Below are 21,097 nucleotides of genomic sequence, written 5' to 3' on the forward strand. Positions count from 1 at the left end.
GATGCCTTGAGGCCTGAATTATCACAGTCTCCTCAAGCACGGTCCTAACGTTTCTTGCCCGGCTCTTTCTCTTAAGACTTGTTTTCCCCTTCAAGTCCATATGAGACATCTGTGTCATCAGTGGAGGGGGCTCTGAATGCCTTAGGCAAAGGTGGCACACGCCTCGATGTTGGGGTAACCATTTTGTGCATTGAGTGAAGGGTGTCTCTGTATATTCAGTTGTTGATTGCTGTACTAACAGAGAGAGACTTTGGTATTGTTATTCTTATGGCTCATCACCAGGATCACATTTTATAAACTTTCCTTGCTCACTAATTGGCTTAATAAAGAACTGATGGTCAATTCCTAGGCAGAAAGAGGAAGGTGGGACTTCCGGGCTGAGAGAGGGTCTCTGAAAGGAGAGGCAGACACTTGGGTATCCAACAGCTGGACATGAAGGTGGGTGGCCGTGTGTGTCAGCAAAGAGGTAGAGCTGGCCATAGGGTAGGTCGAGGCAAAATAGCCAGGATAAGTTTAGAGTAGTTAAAAGTCGGCCTAGCTAAAGGTCTAAGCTATAATACATATTAATGTCTTTGTTATTTAACATTATTTAACTGCTGACAGGTCCAGAAAGTCCTGCTCTACTGCCACTGTCGCTATGGCCACTGGCTGTCTTAGTTCATGATTGCCATCCTTCACCACTGTATGACAAAGCCTCCCCGTATCCCAGGTCCATCCTTCAAGGGCATCTCCACTGTCACCTCTAACCTGACTCCTAGCTCTGTTTCCTGCTTCTTCCATTTTTTCTGCCTAATCAGGATCCCAACCCTCCAGGACTTAGATATCCGAGGACTGATAGATTGCTGCGCCAGCTCTCTCAGCCAGGACTGGAGAAACTGAGTCTTAGAGGAGTGGAATGCCGAGCACAAAGTCACAGACAGGAAAAGATTAGCTGAGCGGGCCCTGGCAAAGGTGAGCATTTGGCCCTTCAGACCTTGCTTTCTCAGGCACACAGCCCTCCCAGATCCTGAGCCACATCCTGGCAGGGTTGCACCAGCCTAAGCTCTGCCACTGTCTTGAGAAGTGTCATTCTGAATTCCAAATGTGCCAGCCTTATTACCACCACCAACAGACTTTCATAATGATGCTGCCAATACCATCAATGGCATCTCTTAATGACACTTCATCAAGAGAGAGAGGATCCCATAGTAGCTGCCTCTGGCACTGCCGCTTGGCGCCTTTGCTTCATGGCAGACTTAGAAAACTATCTGAATTAGCTGCCTGACAACAACAACAATGGCAATAATAGTAATGCCTAACCATAACTGAACACTGAACACTACTTCTGTGCCAAATACTGTGTGTACAGGGGAGGAATTGGCCCCAGTGATTTTGGTTTTAAGGAATGTCTGGTCATACGTATTCAAGAACCTAATAGCTTAAGCCATACCCCCTTGCAGTAGCTGTGCTGTGGTCCTAATAATGGGACGGAGCATACATCCACCAGTTTTCAACCCCTGGTTCAAATCAGCATGGGCTTAGTTCCTATCATCCCAGCTCTCTGGCAGGTATAGCTCGAGACGCTTCCTCAAGGTGAACTGACTAGTGGGCCATTGTCAGCCAGAATCAGAGGCTGTTGTGCATCGGTGTCCAAAGCCTTGTTGCTGCCCATGACCGCACCAAGCACCTGCCCATCATGGTGAAGCATCCAGTGCACAAGCCTGGGGAGTCTCCGAGACTGGGAGAAAAACAGAGCAACCCTTAGCTCCCAACTCCAGAGTAAAACATGGAGAAGCAGCCACACCTGGAAGCCAGTGTGAGTTCCCTGCAGACACATGCTCCAAGGAGCCTTTCAGTTACTCTGTCTTTCTCAGCAGCGAGGATGAGGCAGGCTCCACAGGTGAATGGGAGACAAACCATTAGTATCAAAACTGTTCTGAGAAGAGATGAGGCCCCAAAGGGTGAGCCCTAGCAGAATTAACCCCCAGATGCTGGGCAGCTTTTGATCCAGTATGCTAGACTTCGCCAGCAGGCAGTACCACCAACACCTTCAATGGAGGAGGACAGTTACTAGGGGATCTTCAGTCTGAGCAAGGCAGGAAGTTGGCTCCAGGGGATCTGGCATGGTGCTCACTTGATGTGGGGCTCTGGGAAAAATCTCAGAGATCCTCAGGAAGAGCCAGTCTCTGTGTGTAAAATGGGAGCAGAACGCTAAATAAGAAGCTAATTCCTTGAGGGTGGCCAGTCGCTTGGAGGCACTGGAAACCATAGCCAGGGCTCAAAGCTCTGCTCCACCCTGGCAAAGCACCTAAACTTGCTGTGCTCCCACTTTCTTCTCTGTACCATAGTGAACTTCCAGGGTTGTTGTGACAATGCAGTGAGTGTACTCACCCAGGGCTCAAGGCAGTGAGTAAAGCGATTGCTCCAAGGGCACCTTGGCTTCACAGCTTATGGGTTTTCTTTGAAACTTAGTCTGGGTTCTGTTGGTGCTTTCCCACACAATTTCAGTGGACAGAAGGTTTGATTGCAAAATTGTGAATAGGCAGACAAACTGGTGGGATAGATGATATATAGATGATAGGTAAATAGATGATAGATAGATAGATAGATAGATAGATAGATAGATAGATAGATAGATAGATAGATAATAGTAGATAGATACATGATAGACAGATAAATGGATGATAGATGGATAGATATATAAATGATAGATATATAGATGATAGATATACAAATGATAGACAGATGATAGATTGATAGATAGATAGATAGATAGATAGATAGATAGATAGATAGATAGATAGATAGATAAGATAAGATAGATAGGTAGCTGATAGATGAAAATGTACAGACAAATGAATAGATGCATAGACAGACATAGAATAGACTGGTAGATGATAAAATGACAGATGACAGAGTTTTGAGGAGAAGACTATGCAAACTCAGAATTGGCCACTGCCTTTGAAATCCACTTAGAGAATGTTCTCTGCCAATCCACCATCATGCAACCTGATAGATGGATGACTGACGTTCATGGAGAGCTAATGATGGTTCTTACCGATCTCAGCATATCCCACCTGAAAATGCTGTTTTAATTTCTTCTTCCGTAAAGGCATCAATAGTCCTCCTGTGGCTTAGTGTCAGAAAGGGCTTTCATATAATTGTCAGGTTTTTGTTTAAATCTGATTAATAATATGTATTAGTGGTACACACTGGTGACATTTACTGTGACACTTCCACACACATACAGTGTGTGTATGTGTATACAGAAGTTAGAATTTGACACCATCTCACACTGCATAAAAATCAAGTCAACCAAGTCTCAAAGACGTAAATGTGGCACCCCAAACAATAAAACTGTTTGAGAGAGACCTCAGAGGGAATGATTCTTTGACCATGACCCCAAAAGCACAAGAAATAAAAACAAGAACAGACCAGTGGATTTAGATCAAACTAAAAAGCTTCCGTGAAGGGAAGGAAACAAGTGCAGCATGGGGAGAAGGCACCAGCTCTTCATCTGACAGAAGGCTGATGTCCGGAATACACAAGGAACTAGAAAAGAAACAAAACAAAACAAAACAAGCAATCCAATGAAAGCCGGGCAGCTGATCTCAATAGACGATGCTCGAAAGAAACAGTTTCTAAAGCCAAGGAACACAGCTTTGAAAATAAAAGCCTTGCGTGTCTTTCTTCTGACCAAGCTGCTCACTGTTGCAGTTCCTCTCAAATTCCAATGTTGCTGGGGTTGGGGGTGGGGGCAGGGTTACCTTATAGTCTGAAGGAGAGACCATGGCAAGGGAAGGAAGTAGATAGGGCACCAATAGCTTGAAGGCCCTAGCTCACTGCTAGGTCCCACCCCTTGAGATTTCTATTTCCACTCTCTGAGTGTGTGCTGATTTTGTACTTCCTCAGGAGCTGCATCAGAGAGGCACTTCCAGGAAGCAGTGGCAGGCGACTGCTCTTCTCCAGGTTGCTGAACAGGGGCTCAAAGAAAAAATAGCCACTCTGACTCTCACGCTGTCACACCACCTCACACTTCTACCACACCACAACAACCGGTCAAAGGTATACATCACAGATCAGACCACATCAAATCATCTAAAACAATCAGAAGGGTCATGAGATGTGCAAAACTGGACCACACTCCATCAGCAGAGGGCACAGAGGCAGTAGAGACAGAGAGCAAGCCCCAGCTCTCCTCCTGCCTGCTGTTCACGGCTGTCTTTTTCCTTCTCTCTGTTTTCTGAAATGTCTAGTGTCACATGACTATGGCAAGTGTTAACTTTATCTTAAAATTCCATTCTCTATCGTGCTTTGTGGAAGGCCTACTTTTATTTCCATTTTAACAAGAAGTTAAGAATGGTCACTAGAGAGATGGCTCAGTGACTGAGAACATGAGCTGCTCTTGCAGATGACCAGAGCGCGATTACCAGCATCCAGGGAGGTGTCTCACAAGTGTCCAGCCATAGGAAAATCCAGTGCCTCTGGTTTCATGAACTCCTGTATTCATGTGTACATGTGCACACACATACACACTTTAAAATAAGTTTTAAAAGAAGAAGAGGAGGAGGGGTAGAAAGAGAAAGAGGAGAAATAAAGATGTTAAAAAAAGTTGCCCAGTTTTCCAGCTCAATTAGGACTTTCAAAGTTCAAAGCATGAGTCATGTGTGTAGACTGAGGTCAGACCCTGGGAGGAACACAGGTAAGCCCACATCTGTGCCCTGAAAATGGAGTTGGAGTACATTTTCTTGCCAATTCAACCAATGAAAGGACTATTGCACAACTAAATGTTACCATGGACCACGGACATGCTGTCCTCAGCTGCTCAGACGGTGCAGCGTGGGCCACCACTCCTGGCAGGCCACCTGCAGTGCCCCCGCAGACAGACTAGGCCCAGAGGCTCATGGGACCCTGAAGAATTTCTGCTTCACAGCAAACCTCTCCTCAGACCCTCTATGTGCCACCAGGCTTCCAAGCTCTCCGAGTCCCTTGCACTAATAAGTAGTGACTTTGGAGTCTTTAAATGTTAGACCGTATAATGAAAAGGGCAGGGAAGTGTTTCTAAATACCAATGAATTTCAGCATCTTGGGTTGCCAGAAGGCTGGGCTCTACCTCCAGTTCCTGCACAGGCATTTGGGTTTCACACATGCTCCTATGAATGAGGGTACCCATCCTTCTCCCACAGAGTTCTGAGACAAGCAGGCTGCCTGGGGCACTGTGCCATGGTGACAGCCATGTGCTGTATTGGGGTAATGTCCCAGGACCTCAACAGGCTCCACCCTCTCTCTGCTGGCCTCCATAGCTCAATCTAGGGGTGGTGAATGGCCCCAGAGAACACTTAACAGTGGTATATCTGGCCTGGCTTTGAGGAAACTATACAGAAGTTGATTTAAGTCTATCGAATGGAAGGAAAGAGGAGTTTTTGCTCTGGGAAGAAACTGGGCTGTAGGTATGGTCTGTTTCACTCTACAGCATCAACAAGGGGTGAATGTTTTCCTCAGGCTCCCACAGGGAGAGTGGCTCTGTCCCTGCACAGGGAGTTCTGTGGATCCTCACACATCCTCTGGTAGACACAGTAATAATATACTCTTCCCTTATGGGAGCCCCTGAAGTCTCATGTCTTATGTGTGTGCTTATATCATCCCAATCCAAAAGAGAAGCCAACTCAACACCACAGACCTTCAGCACCATGGGTCTTGCCTTAATCATCAGACTAGCCTGTCACTCAGAAAATCACAAACCGTTCTCTGGAGGCCCCATAAGCTGGCAAAGGCCAGCTAAGTGTAGTGGGGTGTCTATGAGGCAGAACTTCAGGCCTAATGGCCATCTCAGGAAACAAAGAAATGTATACTCATGCTGCCAATCTCTCGCTCAGTCTATATTCATTGTGCACCTACTATGTGTATAGGGCCTGCCAGGGGTTAGGCATTATATTCGGGAGCTTTCTGTCCTTGGCCAGAGCCACTGTAGAAGCCAGTCATTTCAGAGAAATGGAAAACACATTTGCTAGAAGCCAATGGAGCCAGGGTTGGAGGCTGGGATGGTATGGCCCATCGCTGCTCAGAATGGAGACTAGGAAAGGGGAGTTAGGGGAGCACACCAAAGAAATAGGTGACATAGGACCAACTCTCTGGAGATATGTCATACTTGGACCCTTCAGATATCCCAAACATTTTGCAAGGAGACATGTTGGAAGGAAGTGGCTAGAATAATGGCTCCCCCCATCTGTACTTTGTCTAAGCCTGGCAACTGCTGCCCAGGACTCCACATTTAGCACTTTCAAGAAGTGACCTTAGAAACTTGTGAGCATCTAAGGCTCCAGAAAGTCATCCAGTTCTCTAACATCACTGTGCCTTGTATAGCAGGGTCCACTCCACAGTTCACACTGTGAATCACTCCCAGGATGGCAGCACAGGGAAAGAAGAGCATGAGGAACAGTTTTGCAAATACATAATCAAGTCTCCTGGATTGTGAAAGGACTCGCGGACCCTTTCAGTCCTTCTACATCCTGCCACATGACAACATAGCATCACTCTTTCCAGAGGCAACAGTGAGACAGACACCTGGGTCCCATGAGGCCAGGACAGAACAGCAAAATTTCCAACAATGAACTCCCCAATGATCACTTCTACCTTATTGTAAGAGATTAGCCAAGTCTCTAAGCCCCCCTCTCAAAGGTAAAGGGCAGAGAAGTTTGACTCAATGTCCTTTCGAAGGAGCAAATGGGTATTCATTGCCACTTTTATTGCATCACAATCCCCTGGGGGATTCGCAGGCTGTGGGTAGAAATGATGCCACATAGACTCAGCCATTGGAGTATTCACCTGCCTCAGCCTTGGGATCCCAATGAGGACACCAGCCAGCTTACAGCTAGCAAGGTACTCTGCTTTGGTTATATCCAGCTCACTCTGCAGTCAGAGTTCCCTCACTGTCTCTTCATGGCAGCCGGGCCTGAGGACACCAAGGATGACAGGAGCTGCCTTAAATCATGTGGCAGCAAGGCAGAGCCCACACCAGGAGAGGACTCCGAATGCTCCGGCAGTGTGCGCCAGTGTGTTAGGACAGTAGTCGGCTGTTTTATGAGAAGCTCAATTTCCCTATTCCAGGGGAACAGCCACTGCTCTATTCCAACTAACTAGACTGATTCAATTAACGGTGCTAAATACAGTTCCAACTTGAAAATAACTTCAGTTTACTGCTTCCACAAACCTCATTACATTTGATTAAACAAAATACATAGTAATAGAAAAAAAGATGTTACAAACTTTTGGCCATGGCCCATTGACTAGGGCCCTGAAGCACTCAGTGGGGAAGACTGGAGATGAATGTGAGTCTCAGAGTTACTCAGACCCAGGCTGCAAGCTCAGATCCAACTTCTGAAAGCTCCGGGGCCCTGCATTAAGATCAGCGAAGAAGACAGCCATGGGGCTTACTTCTAAATCTGTGGGGCTGCAGACGGAATGAAGAACAGAGTGTGAAAAGAGGTGAGACCCCATGCTGGCCAAAAAACTTTCACTTTTCCATGAGAAATTTTTTTGTCTTTTAATTATTTAACTGTGCCTACCTGCTAGCCCATCTCCCTTCCAACACAGTGACCCAAGGGCAATCCCCCAAGATGTATGCGTTGAAGCCCTAACTCTGATCTGATTGTGTATAGAGATTGGCATGAGAAGGTCATTACAAGAGCAAGGAGAGATCATAGAGAAAGGACCCAAATCCCGTGGAGCTGACTGGCGTCCCTACAGGAAGAGACAACAACACATCTGTTTATTTCTATTCACACATAGAAGGAAGGCCAAGTGGGTACATAGGAAAAGCCAGCTTCCTACAACTCAGTAAAGAGGTCACGCTAGAGACCAGATTCCCCGAGCCCTTAGTCATGGGCAACAGATCACATATGTGTATAATGCTATACTCACTATGCACATCTCCCTCTTCCTCACCTCAGTTTCTGAAGTAGACTCCTGCTGATCCCAGGGTCACCTGCGTTCACTTCTCTACTTGCTTTGTTTTTACCGTGACAGCGTGCCGTGAGCTGGGTGGCTTAGCCGTAGTTCCTTAAACCCTGGGTCAAGACTCCATGTGGTAACTGAACGTATCATGAAATTTTCAGCAATACGGAAAGGTTTCTAAACGCATGCAGTGGAAGATTCATTCAAAATCAAACCCACAGTGAATGCAAGATGTCTCTAGCAGTGCTTTGCCTGTTTTGTCTTGTGTTGTGGGACCCATGCCCTGGCACAACACAAGACATGAAACACCTCGGCTCCCATTCCCAAACTGCTGCATGCTGTGAGCTGCAGTGTTTTAACTATGCGTACAAAGTTTTGCACTCTTCTAGAAAGATAATGCTTTCAGTACAGAAAAGAAAGACATTATTTCCCTACCATCATTCCTCAGCCTGTGTAAATTAGTATATATTTGGAATGCGTTGTGCTGCTGTTTTGTCTAGATATGTCTATGTACCATGTGCATTACAGAGGCCAAAAGAGGATACCAAGTCTCCTGGAACTGGACTTACAGATGGTTGTAAGCCTCCGTGTGGATGCTGAGAATCAAACCTGAGTCCTTTGGGAGCTCACCCAGTCCTTTTAATTACCTAAGACATCTGAGGAGGCGTGTGACAAAGTGTAGATGCCTTAAATACATTCTTGTTCATCTGTGCATCTCTGCCTCCGTCTCCCTTCAGAACCCAGTACGGGCTCACCACTAGCAGGAGCCATCCTGACTCATGTACTGGTACATATTTCTGAGATGGAAGAGGGAGAGCTAGCTGGGGAGTACCCCCAGCACAGGCTGGTGGGTTGCTTCTGTGTCTCCTAGGCTTTGGTGGATCAAATAATGTCCTTCCCTCTGTTAAGTACCAAGTTAGTAGAAATTGTTTTAAATATGTCTTTATTTAATGTGTATGTATGGTGTGTATATAGTGTGTGTGGTGTATAAGGTGTATGTGGTATGTATGGGGTATGTGTGTGTGTGTGTGTGTGTGTGTGTGTGTACATGTATGTGTACCACATGCTTTCAGTACTCCATGAAGGCCAGAAGAGGACATTGGATCTCATGTAACTGGAGTTATAAATGGTAGCAAAGGAGCATACGGGTGCTGGGTATTGAACCCAGATCCTCTAAGAACAGCCAGTGCTCTTAGCCTCTAAGCCATCTTCCTCGCCCCTTCAGTGATTGTTTGAAAAATGAGAGTCCTTTTCAAAGTAGCAATCAATGAGTGGAAAGAGGGTTAGCTTCATGCCAAGACAGGTGGAGTTCTGCTCCAAGACCCGGGAACCTGGTTTAGGTAGATAGGTACATATTGGAGGTGGATAGGCACCTGGTGGGATTTTCAGCTTCCTGTATTAAAGAACAGGAAAGACATTAGACAGAGATACAGGGTGGGTAGTAGCAGCCACAAGGACAGTTTACATAAAAGCGTGCACTCTCCAGGAAGGACGGGAAGCAGACCTGATGGGAGAAGCTTGGGAGCTCACGGATGCCCACACCCTGTGACTGGAAACTGGTCCTCTGCGTGGCAAGCACTTTTTTTTTTTTTAAACATGCTTAGTACAGAGGGATTAAAATAAAATGAAAATGACCTGCATGAGGCAGTAGGGCCTCAGACACAACATCTCTCGCGCTGTCTGATGAAGGGGCCCCAGGCAAATATTCTGCTTTTTAGAACTACTTATCACTGCACTTTACACATTAAAACCTACTGATTCTCATTGTGATGCAAGCAGAAGGCTCATTCCTCAACACCTCCAGGAGAGAGACACATGCTGCCAAGGGCTGGGCTGAGCATCGCAACACACAAACAAGGCTTTCGTTAAAAACCACACGTAATCAAAACAAATTGAATCTCCACCCTTATTTCCATAGGGAGCAGAGCTATCATGATTAATGCTTGACAATGATATTTAATTAAAGCTTATTTATTTTATAAGTACTTTCCTAGTATTTTTTTTTCTGGGCTACATCAAGCATTAGCATCCCCAGGTAATCTAACTTATCATAGGTGAAGACAAAGGTTATAATAACCAGAAGAAACTCACCGGCACCAGACACAGCCTAGAACCATTTTTTACAATAAAGAATCTTCGAGGTGCACAAATTTGAAAACAATTTTATTCTCTGGGTCTGAAGTGCTGTTTCCCTCGCTTCCCTCTCCCCTCTCCCCTCTCCTCCCTCCTTGCTTGTCTCCCTCCCACAAAACATACATCCCCTGTGCAAAAATAGGCGTGTCAACGGTATGGTTACATCTGGCTTCTGTTGTGAAAGCCCCTCACCTTCCCCACTGCAGGCTTTCTCAGCTGCTGTCATAATTAACCCCGGAGTGTTCAGCTTTGTGCAAGTCTGCTCAGGAATCTAGACAAAAATCAACACATCTAAGCCTGTCCCATGTCACAGGAGAGATGCCCAGGTTGCCTGCAGGTGTCCGCACACGCAAGAGATACTGTGAAGTTCAATTCTGGAAAATGCATCTTAGGTCTTTAAGATTTTCCTACGAGCTCCAACAGATTGAGTTTTAACTAATAGTTCTGGTTAGTATCTTTAACATAACAGAATCTGTGATCTCCAGTGGGCAGAAATGGTTTTACTTGAATTAATTTTTGTACATGACAAACCATCCAAGCATCTAAAATCAAAGTTAAATTTTAGATGAAAAAAAAAAAAATCCTCTTAAAAAAAAAAAAAAAACGTTTAAAAGTTGGTAAATTGTCATTCAAGTCGGGTACCGGAAACGCTAATGGCATGGGGCGTGATCATTCTTCACTGAGGCTCGCCAAGAGAGCAGAAGGTTTCTGCTGCACAACTCTGCCTGGGACTCTGCCTTGCAGTGGTGTTTCTGCCCCGGGGCAGGAAAGAGCAATGAAGTCCGGCCTCACGGTGCAAGGCTGTACATCCATCCACTAAGGAGGTTAAAATGAGAGTGTGCAAAGTTCAGTGCCCGCCTGGGCTGCAGGGAGTTCAAAACCAGCCTAGGCAACTCAGCAAGACCCTGTCTCCAAACAAGAGCGAGGAAGAGGAGCCAGGAGTTTAGCTCCAAGGGAGAGCACTTGATAATGGAAGAGTATGATGAAGTCCTGGGTTCAAGCCCCAGTGGTAGGTGTTGGGGGAGGAGAGGAGGTAAGGCTCCAGAGAGAGGGAGGGCTGAGTCAAGTCATCCTTCAGGCAATAATTTATCAGTAAGGCGCCTCTGTGCTCACCGGTGACAGCCAAGGGTCTATTCCTGAAAGTGTCAGAGGGAAGGCCATGTTGTACATTGTGAGGAGACAGGCTTAGTTAACATGTGACCCGTCTACATGACGGAAGTGGGGGAGAGAAGCATGTTTAACATGGCTTAGACTGTGTGAGGGAGATCCGTCGCTCTCCCTCTGAGAAGGAGAGTGAGGCTAAGTTAATGAGTGGCCTGTAGCACAGTGTCAGTCTGCCTCGCACCTCCGCGCTGCAGCCGTCCTTGTTTAAGGCCTGGTGACTTAAAGGGTCTCAAACACCAGCCTGGCCCATACCCTGACCGCGGAGAGCAGAAAGCCTGTGTGCTCTGCAGGGAATCCCTGGAGATGGCTCAGTGGGTGAGGGAATCTGCTCCCAAGGTTGATGACCTGATTTCACATGGTGGAAGGAAAGATCACATCCTCAATGTGGTTCTTTGACCTCCACACATGAGTCAAAGTACTCGTGCCCACACCAGTATACAAAGGAACACACACACACACACACACACACTCACGCACACACACACACTCCCACTCACATACCACATACATACACATAGGCACACACACTCACACACCACACACATAGACACACACATATAGGCACACCCACATACACAGACACACAGGCAAATTCACTTATACATACAGACACACACACAGACACACACTCACACACAACAAATAACATATGAATGTTTAAACAAAACAAAAACAAAAACAAAAAACATTACAAAGAAGAAAACCTCCGTTTGATCCTTAAGTGTCGCATTGTTCTCCCAAAAGCCACGGGTTCTGTAGAGTGCCAAGCAGCCCACAGATTCTGTCACAGTCCTCCAGACCAACATGGAGGCTCTTGTCTCCCTGTAGCCATCCTGAAAGTCCCTGAAACTTGGAATTCGTTTAATTCTGATGCTATACTTTGATTATGTCCTAACAAAAGACAGCAGAAGTGTCTCCTCCAAACTCAGAAGAGAGTGCAAGGAAGCCATGGCATTCATAAGCTGTGTTCGCCTTATATAGAAGGCTTTGCCTGTCGATATCCACATTGAATAGATTCCAAATGAAAGACATAGGGAAATAAATCATTTTTGCTTCGCATGGATCTATCTAGAGTCACATAATTCAAATTGGATTCATTTTTGTTCTCAGGCCTGCTTTACAGAGCAGGAGAGGCATCCTGTCTGTCCGTCCTGTCCGGTGATTGCACAGCCCAGGGCCACCAGCTGCAACCGAGTGGCTGGAGCAGGGTCTCGGGTGTTTGCTTGGTGTGCTGGTCTCCAGCGTGCATTCTGACCAGGTCTGTGCGTCTGCACGTGGAGGTCAGACGTCTTTGCTCCATCCCTCCCCACTTTTAGTTTTTGAGACAGGGTCTCTGAGCTTATTGATTGGGCTACGTCGACTGGGCCGCGACTCTCAGGAATCTGCCTGTCCCACACCGCTGTTCCCCCACACACCACCCCGCCCCCAGCACAGTCAGGTCTATGTAACAACCCGTGGTCCAATCTGGAACTCTGTACCACCCTGCGTCAGGGAAATCAGATCAGCTGGGGGGTTGTTCGAACTAGAGGTCAAAGACACCCAGGGTGTCGCCAACACTTGCTTTTGATTCACATAAGACCCACCAGAGGAGACATCCCTACAGATACTGTGGCTTGAAATAAATTAAATTTACTTGATTTGACTTTTAATTGATGAAAAAGACATCCCCCTCTGCTCTCAATCGGCCGATACTCCCAATACAGTACAGCTTTTCTTTCTAATGATGATGAAAGCCCATTTTATAATGAGGTGTTCCATTGCCTCTCACTGTTCTTCCACAGGCGTACACGAATGCGCAATGAGCTGGAGAGGAATTAGAGCCAATTTTAATGCTTTTAAAAGCAAAGGTGACATCAATTTAGGCTGGCTTTTCCAATAGACTCCATCCCCCCTCCCCTTTTTCTCACCTGAGGAAAAATATATAATTGCTAAGTTTATGCAATTTAACCAAGTATTTTTAGCCCTGGAATAATAAATCCCTCTTAAATGGATGGTCTTTGTATTTATTACAAAGTGGAAAAATAAGTGCCATTATTAAATACTTTATTGATAAGTTGAGACCAAGACTTATACCAACAGAGCCCCTGGGAGGGTGATGAAGCTGAAATATAAACAAATACATAATGCCACTTTGCGGAATTAAGTGCACTGTCTAAAGGAAAAAAATTTAAAGAAATCATTTAAATAAATGGCATAATAAGATACTTCTCAGAGACAGCTGTTACAAGCCATATTTAGATTCGTGCTCTTTTATCCTTCCTATAAATAGCCAGCCTTTGTGATTTCCTTACATAAAACCATTTTTTTAAATAAATTTCTAGTGTTATCACTCACTGGGTGGATGTCCTCCTAGCACAGACAACTGTCCTGCCTCCAAGGAGGTCCAGCTTTCTGGAGTTCAGTATCTCCCTGTCTTTTCCTCTGGTGTCTTTGTTTCATGAAGGAGCCCTGTTGGCTAAGGGGTCTTCTTATTTAATTTCACAGTCAAGGAGTCACTCTTCCAAAACAACTCTGGACAATTTGACAATTTTTGAAAGAGGAAATATTGGTCATCTTTGCCAAATACTCTTTAGAAAGCCTGTACCGAGTTTTTAAGACATGGATGCCTATAACTTTCAGGTACAGATTTATTTGAATTTATAAAACCTTAATGGGTCTTCTTTTAGTCAAAAGCAATTTTCCAAGATGTTTGTCTACAGAAAGACAGGTCTTTGGGCCACATTTAAAGCAAAAGGGATACGTGTTAAATGGACAAGATGTTGAGATGGCAATGTCTGAATATAGGAGTGTCTGGTTCCCAACCTTTCTAAGCTGGGACACTTTAACATAGTTGCTCATGTTGTGGTGACCCCCCCCCCGACCTTCGTTGCTACCCTGTAACTGTAATTTTCTACTGTTATGAATCACAATGTAAATAACTCTGTTTTCCAATTGTCTTGGGTGACCCCTGTGAAAGGGTTGTTTGGCACCAAAGGGGGTCGTGACCCACAGGTTGAGAATCATGGAGTCCCATGTTTCTGTGATTCAGGACTCACAGACCACATGGATCTACGATACTGTTACAATGTGCGTTCACACGTGTCCAAGGAGGGTTCCTACTTCCAGCCAACAATAAAAAGTCTGCCTAGTAGCCAGTAAGTCAGAGTGTAAACTGAAGTTTCCAGAAATAAAAGAAGAAAATAAGGGGGTGAGGGAAAAGCAACAGCAGCAGCAGCCACCCCTACCCAGGACATTCTAAGACGGCTGTTGGTTAACTGATTAAAATATCAGTGATGGTGGAGGGGTTGGACTGTTTCGGATCCAGAGCCAAAGGATCTTGGGCTTTAACATCCAATCATGTTAATCATGGCTGACCTCTGCGTGTGATCTGACGTCATTTTGACTGTTGGGTAAATCCTTTTGGGCTGAGCACACACCCTCTATCTCCTATCAACCACCACCAGTGTGAGAACACCGCCCGGCATGTGCGGCCCACCTGATGGTCCCACCCATGTATTTGAAGGGGTCAGATTGGTGATTTCTTTGTTCTGTTGCTATAAAAGCCTCACTGAATTGTCACCACATGCAGATGTGGAATTCAGAGCGCCCCAAACCTGTGTGCCCGGGCCGTGGTCACTCATTAGGCTCCAGAAGAAACCATCTCCTATTCTCTCTGAGGCCAGTGTGTTCTGCGTTGCCAAGAGCCCTTTCGCTGTAGGTGCCGAGGCTGCCTGGTACCCGCACAGGTGGCTCAGCCAGTCATTAACATCTTAGGAAGAATGACTCCTCCCTGGTGAATCCAGGAGCATCCTGACAAACTCAGGTGTTTAAGTGCTGGGACAGGAAGCAGAGAAGAAAAGAAAGGGCAGCTTTACCTGGCTGCCTGGGTCTAGCTAGAAATGGGGGTAGGAGTGGAGGTGGGGGAGCCCCAATTAACACATGACAAAAGGGAAGAATATTGGGGATTTGATTTGACTTGGCATGTGCCACAGAAGTAAAGGGAACAATCTGTAAAAAAAAAAAGAAAGAAAATGATGTTACTTCAGGGACAGGAGAGAAACAAGGTACAAACCCAGATGAGAATCCTTTGAATTTGTTACATAATAGAGACAGCTGTCTTAAAGGAAAGGAATCCACCATTAGCAGGGGAGTTTAATCTCAAAAACCTGGAAGACCCATCAGCTCTTGGGAGAAACTACATTCCCCTGTGAATCCTGACTTCAGATCACTTGGTTTGTGATACTGGCTCAATCTCTCTCTCTCTCTCTCTCTCTCTCTCTCTCTCTTTCTCTCTCTCTCTCTCTGTGTGTGTGTGTGTGTGTGTGTGTGTGTGTGTTAACGTGGGAACGTGTGACATCAGAGAGCAGCCCGCAGCAGTCTCCTTCCACCATGCAGGCCTCTAGGATTGGACACAGGCTGTCAAGGCATGGTGACTATCACCGTCACCTGCTCAGTCATCTTGAAGCCCCGGTTATGTTTAATGTTATTGTCTTTAAAGAATGGATTTACTTGGCCCAATACATAATTTAAGACCAATTTGGGGTAAAGCGTAAAAAAAAAGAGAGAGAAGAAAGCAGAGAAAAGAAAAGGCTTTAAGGGCCTAGAGAATTGGCTCAGTGGTTAAGAGCACTGGCTGCTTTTGCAGGGGATCGGGGTTCAATTCCACATGACAGCTTACAATTGTCTGTAACTCCAGTTCCAGGGGATCTGATGCCTTCTTTTGGCCTCTGTGGCCTCACTTGGTGCAGAGATATATATTCAGGCAAGACATTTGTACATGTAAAATAAAATAAATGAATCTAAAACAAATTAAAAAAAAAAGATTTATGTTGGCTGATATAGCTAAAAGGTAATGAACATGACAATTGTAAAAAAAAAAAAAAACACACACACACAGATTGAGTTTAAAAGAGATTACAGAAGCATGCCTTTTAAAAATCAGATTGAACTCTTATCTTAAACCAGTACAAGATTAGGACAAACGTGCCAACGTTATATGACAGAAGGGAGCTTCTGAAATGTGGCCCTATGAAAAGAGCCCATGAAACTCAACAGCCTGGATTTTTCCAAAGTTCAGCCAACACAGAAGTGAGTTCTGAAGCAACCAGAATATTCAAGTATGTGACCTCAAGTTGTGTGTGCATAAGCCCTATGGGACTGAGCACTCAGATCTCCTTAGTTCTACTCACTGAGAACATTTCCCACAACACTTGAGATTCATGTCTGGGACCCGACGAAGAAGAGGCAGGACCTAGGAATCCCTCGCATCAGCCCAGTTCACCCGGAGCCGACTTCCCTTATCCAAAAACATGGCAGCAGTGTGGTATGGCCCTTCTGAGCCATGTCCTTAAACTACAGCAAGCACTGCTCCAGCCAGTGGGGATCTGCACCATTTACCCAACAATGGTTTTTTTTTTTTTTTAATCAGATTTTGTGGAGAAGGTGTGGTTCAGAGAGACCCCTAGCTTGATAAGAGGGCACTTAGCCTCTCTCTAGTCCATGCACATGGCTGTCATTCCTGCCTCAGAGGTAAGCTCCCTGGGACAGCTGGTGTTCTGTTGGTGGCCAAGCAGACCCTCTCCTCCCAAGAGTAAGTTCTGCAGAGGAAGGTCCTGAGCTGGCAGGCCAGACCAATCCATCTTCATATACCAGTGCTACAACCAGCGGGCTGCAGAAGACCAGACATTAAGTTTTTCTCTGAATTTTCTCCTCCATAAGTAGATTCTTGGGCTCCTCGGGAAGTTAAATGTGCAGTGAGCATGTGTTCCCTAAATTCACTGAAAATGGGTTTCAAGTGGACACTCCCCAGCAAGATTGACAGCAGTGCCATTCCCGGCAGCCACAGGCAGGAAAGAGTAAGCCAGCCACAGAAGAGCCAATGAGCAAACGTGGTCCAACACAGTGGAATAAGACCTAGCCATGAAAATGAATAAAGTTCTGATGGAGGCAGCAAGGTGAGCAAATGTTGAGCTTTAAGTGAGATGAGTCAGATCCAAAGGGGACAGTCACTGTGCAGTGCTACTCACAAGGAAAATTATATGGGCTAGGGGGATGGTTCAGTGGGGAGGGTGATTGGAACTCAAGCAGGAAAACCTGAGTTCGAATTCCCTAACCTCCTAAAGCCAGGCTCCTGAATCAACACCTGGGATCCCAGATCTCTGACAGCAAGGTGGGAGGGAGAGACACAAGAATACCAGGAATCTCATAGCATCTCTGGGGAGGACCAACACATAGGCTTACCCCCAAGCCCCACATGCACAATGGCACCTGTGCACCCACACACTCATACCCACACAGCTGCATGCACGACAAGACACATCTATAAAGATTCAGGAAAAAATAAAACAGGAAGACCAAAGAATCTCGAAGGACACTGGGCCTATTCCAGCTGGCCTTCCCCATCCTGTGACACAGCGTCCTCAGCTGGTTATCTAGCCTCTCCGTGTGCCATGCTGAACCATTCTAGGGAGAGGTGTCGAGCTGTCTCTGTGTGCCAGGCTTGTACTCCACCAGCTCGGGAAGCTTTCTTTCATAGAGGGGCAAGGGGACCGTGCGATACAAAATGTCTGTTGCTGACAAAGACAATTACCCAGCCAAACATGGAAGAACTTATTTTTTCCCCAGTTGTGAGCTTTAAAATTCACTGCATCTAGAAACTAAATTTAAAATGCAATCATTGCACAGTAATTAACTTTGTCCAAATGAACGCTGTTCAGAACCTACTTTCTTCAGAGACAATATTGAGCCTGGTGGCTTTTTTTTTCTTTGCTTTGTTATGTTTTGTTTTGTATTTTTTTTTCCAATAAAGTTTTTATGGTCAAATTGCTGAATTAAAAAAAAATGATTTGATACATTTGGATTCTTTCCAAGAAATCTCTGCCACTCGTTCAGTTTCACCCTTCCACTTGTGGGGGGAGGAAACCGGGGGGGGGGTCTCATTTCTGCAAATCAAATGTGTTTGCAGCCACATAAATCGGTGTTAGGAAAATCTGTCTCTAGCCAGAAGAGACAGGGAGAGCAGCCTAGAGACCTGGGCCTTGCTCTCCCTCCAAACTAAACAACGCTGGGCCTTAAAAGACTATTCATTTCAGGACAAGGGCAGGGGGTTGAAGGGGAAGGTGGAAGGGAGAAGAAGGAAGAAGGAGATGGAAAAGAGGAAAAGGAGGAAGACGGGGAGGATCTGAGGCGGGAGGAGAAAAAGGGGGAAAGAAGAAAAAGAGGAGGAGGGAAAAGGAGGAGGGAGTTACTGGGGGAGGAGGAAGAGAAAGGGAAAAAAGACTTCGGTAACCAGGCTGATTGGCCAGTGTCAATATCTCAGGGTCTCTACGTGATGACCCACCTACATAATGCCAAATTTCATACTATCCCTTTATCCCCTCCCCCCCACTCCATTTACCAAGTAAGACATCCTATCCCAGTAAAACCTCAGTGACCCAAATACCCCAGGCACGGCTGGGCAGATAAGCGGTCAAGGTCAAAATGGAAGGAAAGTAGACTGTGTCCAACAATAACCCTCATCGCCCTCTCCCTGGGAATGGTGAGAGCACAGCTCACTATAGAAAGCCTGATGGGGTGTTTCCAAACTCCGAAAAACCTCTCTGCCTGTCCTAAATGATGGGAGATTTAGAAAGAAATGCTGGGCTGTCTTGGAAGACCACCTAGAGGGGAAATCTGAATGTGTACTCAGGGCTGAATTCCTCACCCCCATGTTCTAAACACAACAGGAGTTAAATCCAAAGGGGTGACTGACCCTTCTTTTAGCACACAGCCCTGGGCTGACTCCTCACAAGTGCCCTGCCCCTTCCTTTCCTGTTGCTAAGGGGAAGGAAAAGATCACAAAAAGAGGGAGAACCTAGCAGACACGCACTGGCCCCTAGGAGAACTCTCTGTTTAACTCGTAATCAAAACAACTCAAACCCAGCTAGTGTTTGCATATCTGCCAAGTTTCTCAACTTCAGCAGGCTGCAGGCTCCGGGTATGACAGGCTGTCTTTCAGACTCCAGCGGGATCTGCCAAAGCCCCGGCACACAGGCAACTGGAAAAATCTAATACCAGCGAGCTAGGACAGTCCCACACCTTCCCTTCCTCCACCCTGCAGAGGTTAGGAGGACCCAGGTGTTCAGAGCCCTGCTCACATCGTTTTCCTAGATCACAGCCCTCAGCCTGGGAGACATCCTCAGTGTTCGGATGAAAAGAAACCAGGGTGGCTTGGGGGTGCCATGCAGTCAATAGATGAAGGATCCTCTCAATTCAAATAGAGAGAGAGAGAGACCCTCACTTTCAAGTGTTTGGTGGTATCTGCCAATCTACAGATAACGTTAGTTGTTTAGATTTGCTTCAAAGCATAATTGAAAATAAAATAGCCATTAAATGCACAAGGAGCATCTTTAAATCTCTCACCCTAAAAGCTTCTTGCAAAACTGAAGATAAGGTCCTTTTCCTAGGAAAGTGAAAGCTTTTTAAATCTATTAGATCTTTTTTTTTTTGGGGGGGGGGGGGGACTAGACTCAGCAGGTTTAGCCACAGTAACAACCATTGCTGCTGATTACCACAGCAGATATTAATGAATAGCCGCTGCTTTGACTGTGATTTTTGACTATACCCCTCTGGTTTAATGGGTCACACCAAGTTTAGGGAATGCAGTCTTCTATCTTAATTATGGCAATGTGGCTGTGCTCCCATGGCTAATGACAGTCAGCATTCACGGGAAGACTTGACAAAAACAGGTACTTCACTGACGGCAAAAGCAGTGCACTGATTCATGAGCCCAAAGGACAGAGTACTATAAAGCCATCTCCTTATGCCACTGCATTAACAAAATTTTGCTTCTAGGAGAGTGCTTTTTTATTATTATTATTTTAAGTGGATGTTTGGACGCTGACACTCAAAACAAGGCATTAAAACTTAGTTAAGAGTTTTTAAATGAGAGATGCTGGCGGGAAAGAGACTGGCTGTGTGTCGAGGGCCCTGTAGAAGAAGAAGAGTTGGGCTTTGTACCTGGGCTAACAACCAGGAGAGGCCTGGGTAGGGAGGGTCTAGGGGAGGAGGTATGGGGACACCACAGCTGCGGATGCTTGCCTGGGCTGTGCTCGAAGCCTGCAGTCTGGGCATAGCTGTGTGGTCTCTGAGAGCATTCCTTCCCAAGCTCCTGACAGTGCCTGTGGGAGGAAGGCAGTGGTCTGGAGACTCCCAGGGGTAAAGGCCACCCTGCCTAGTGGGCTGACGTATATGGACCACTCTGGCTGGCCATCATTTGGTTAGATCTTTTACAGACCCAGGAAAGTGAAAGAGGCATTTGAATGTAACCTCTTGGGTCTAGACAGGGGACCATGGCCCATCCTTACCAACCTAAGCCTTGAGCTGTCTTTTTCCAAATTCACAGTTGTGTTGGGGAGGATGGGGGGAGGGGAGAAGATGCGTGTAATTTACTAATCTGCAGGTATCCATTCTTAAACCAGCAACATTTCCAAAAGAAATCATATTTCCGGTTTCCCCATGAGTCCCATTTACCTAACGGCCAATCGCCACCTTGAGAAAGCAGCTGAGACGTTCTGGCTTGCCGATTTGAATTAGCAGACTGGCAAATTCTTGTTCCATTCCTATTGTGTCATCTGGGGAAGCTCTGGGTGAGTTTGATCTATTTCTGAGAGAAGTGTGTGTGTGTGTGTGTGTGTGTGTGTGTGTGTGTGTGTGTGAACTGGAGATTCCGGAGGCGACTTCAGGGCTTCATATCTGAGTGGCTCAGGTCTTGGTCTCCCAGAGAAACAGCCACAGTCATACTCCTCAAATGCCCAGTGTTCCACCCCATGAGGGCCTAGCCCAGGATCACAGCCTCCTCTGGCAAAGGCAGTTTACTGCCAGAGCCTCATTGGTATGCTAATGCCCAGAG

The sequence above is a fragment of the Psammomys obesus genome, unplaced genomic scaffold, assembly GCF_907164565.1.
Source record: "Psammomys obesus unplaced genomic scaffold, mPsaObe1.curated_primary_1811, whole genome shotgun sequence".
In the NCBI taxonomy this organism is placed as follows: Eukaryota; Metazoa; Chordata; class Mammalia; order Rodentia; family Muridae; genus Psammomys; species Psammomys obesus.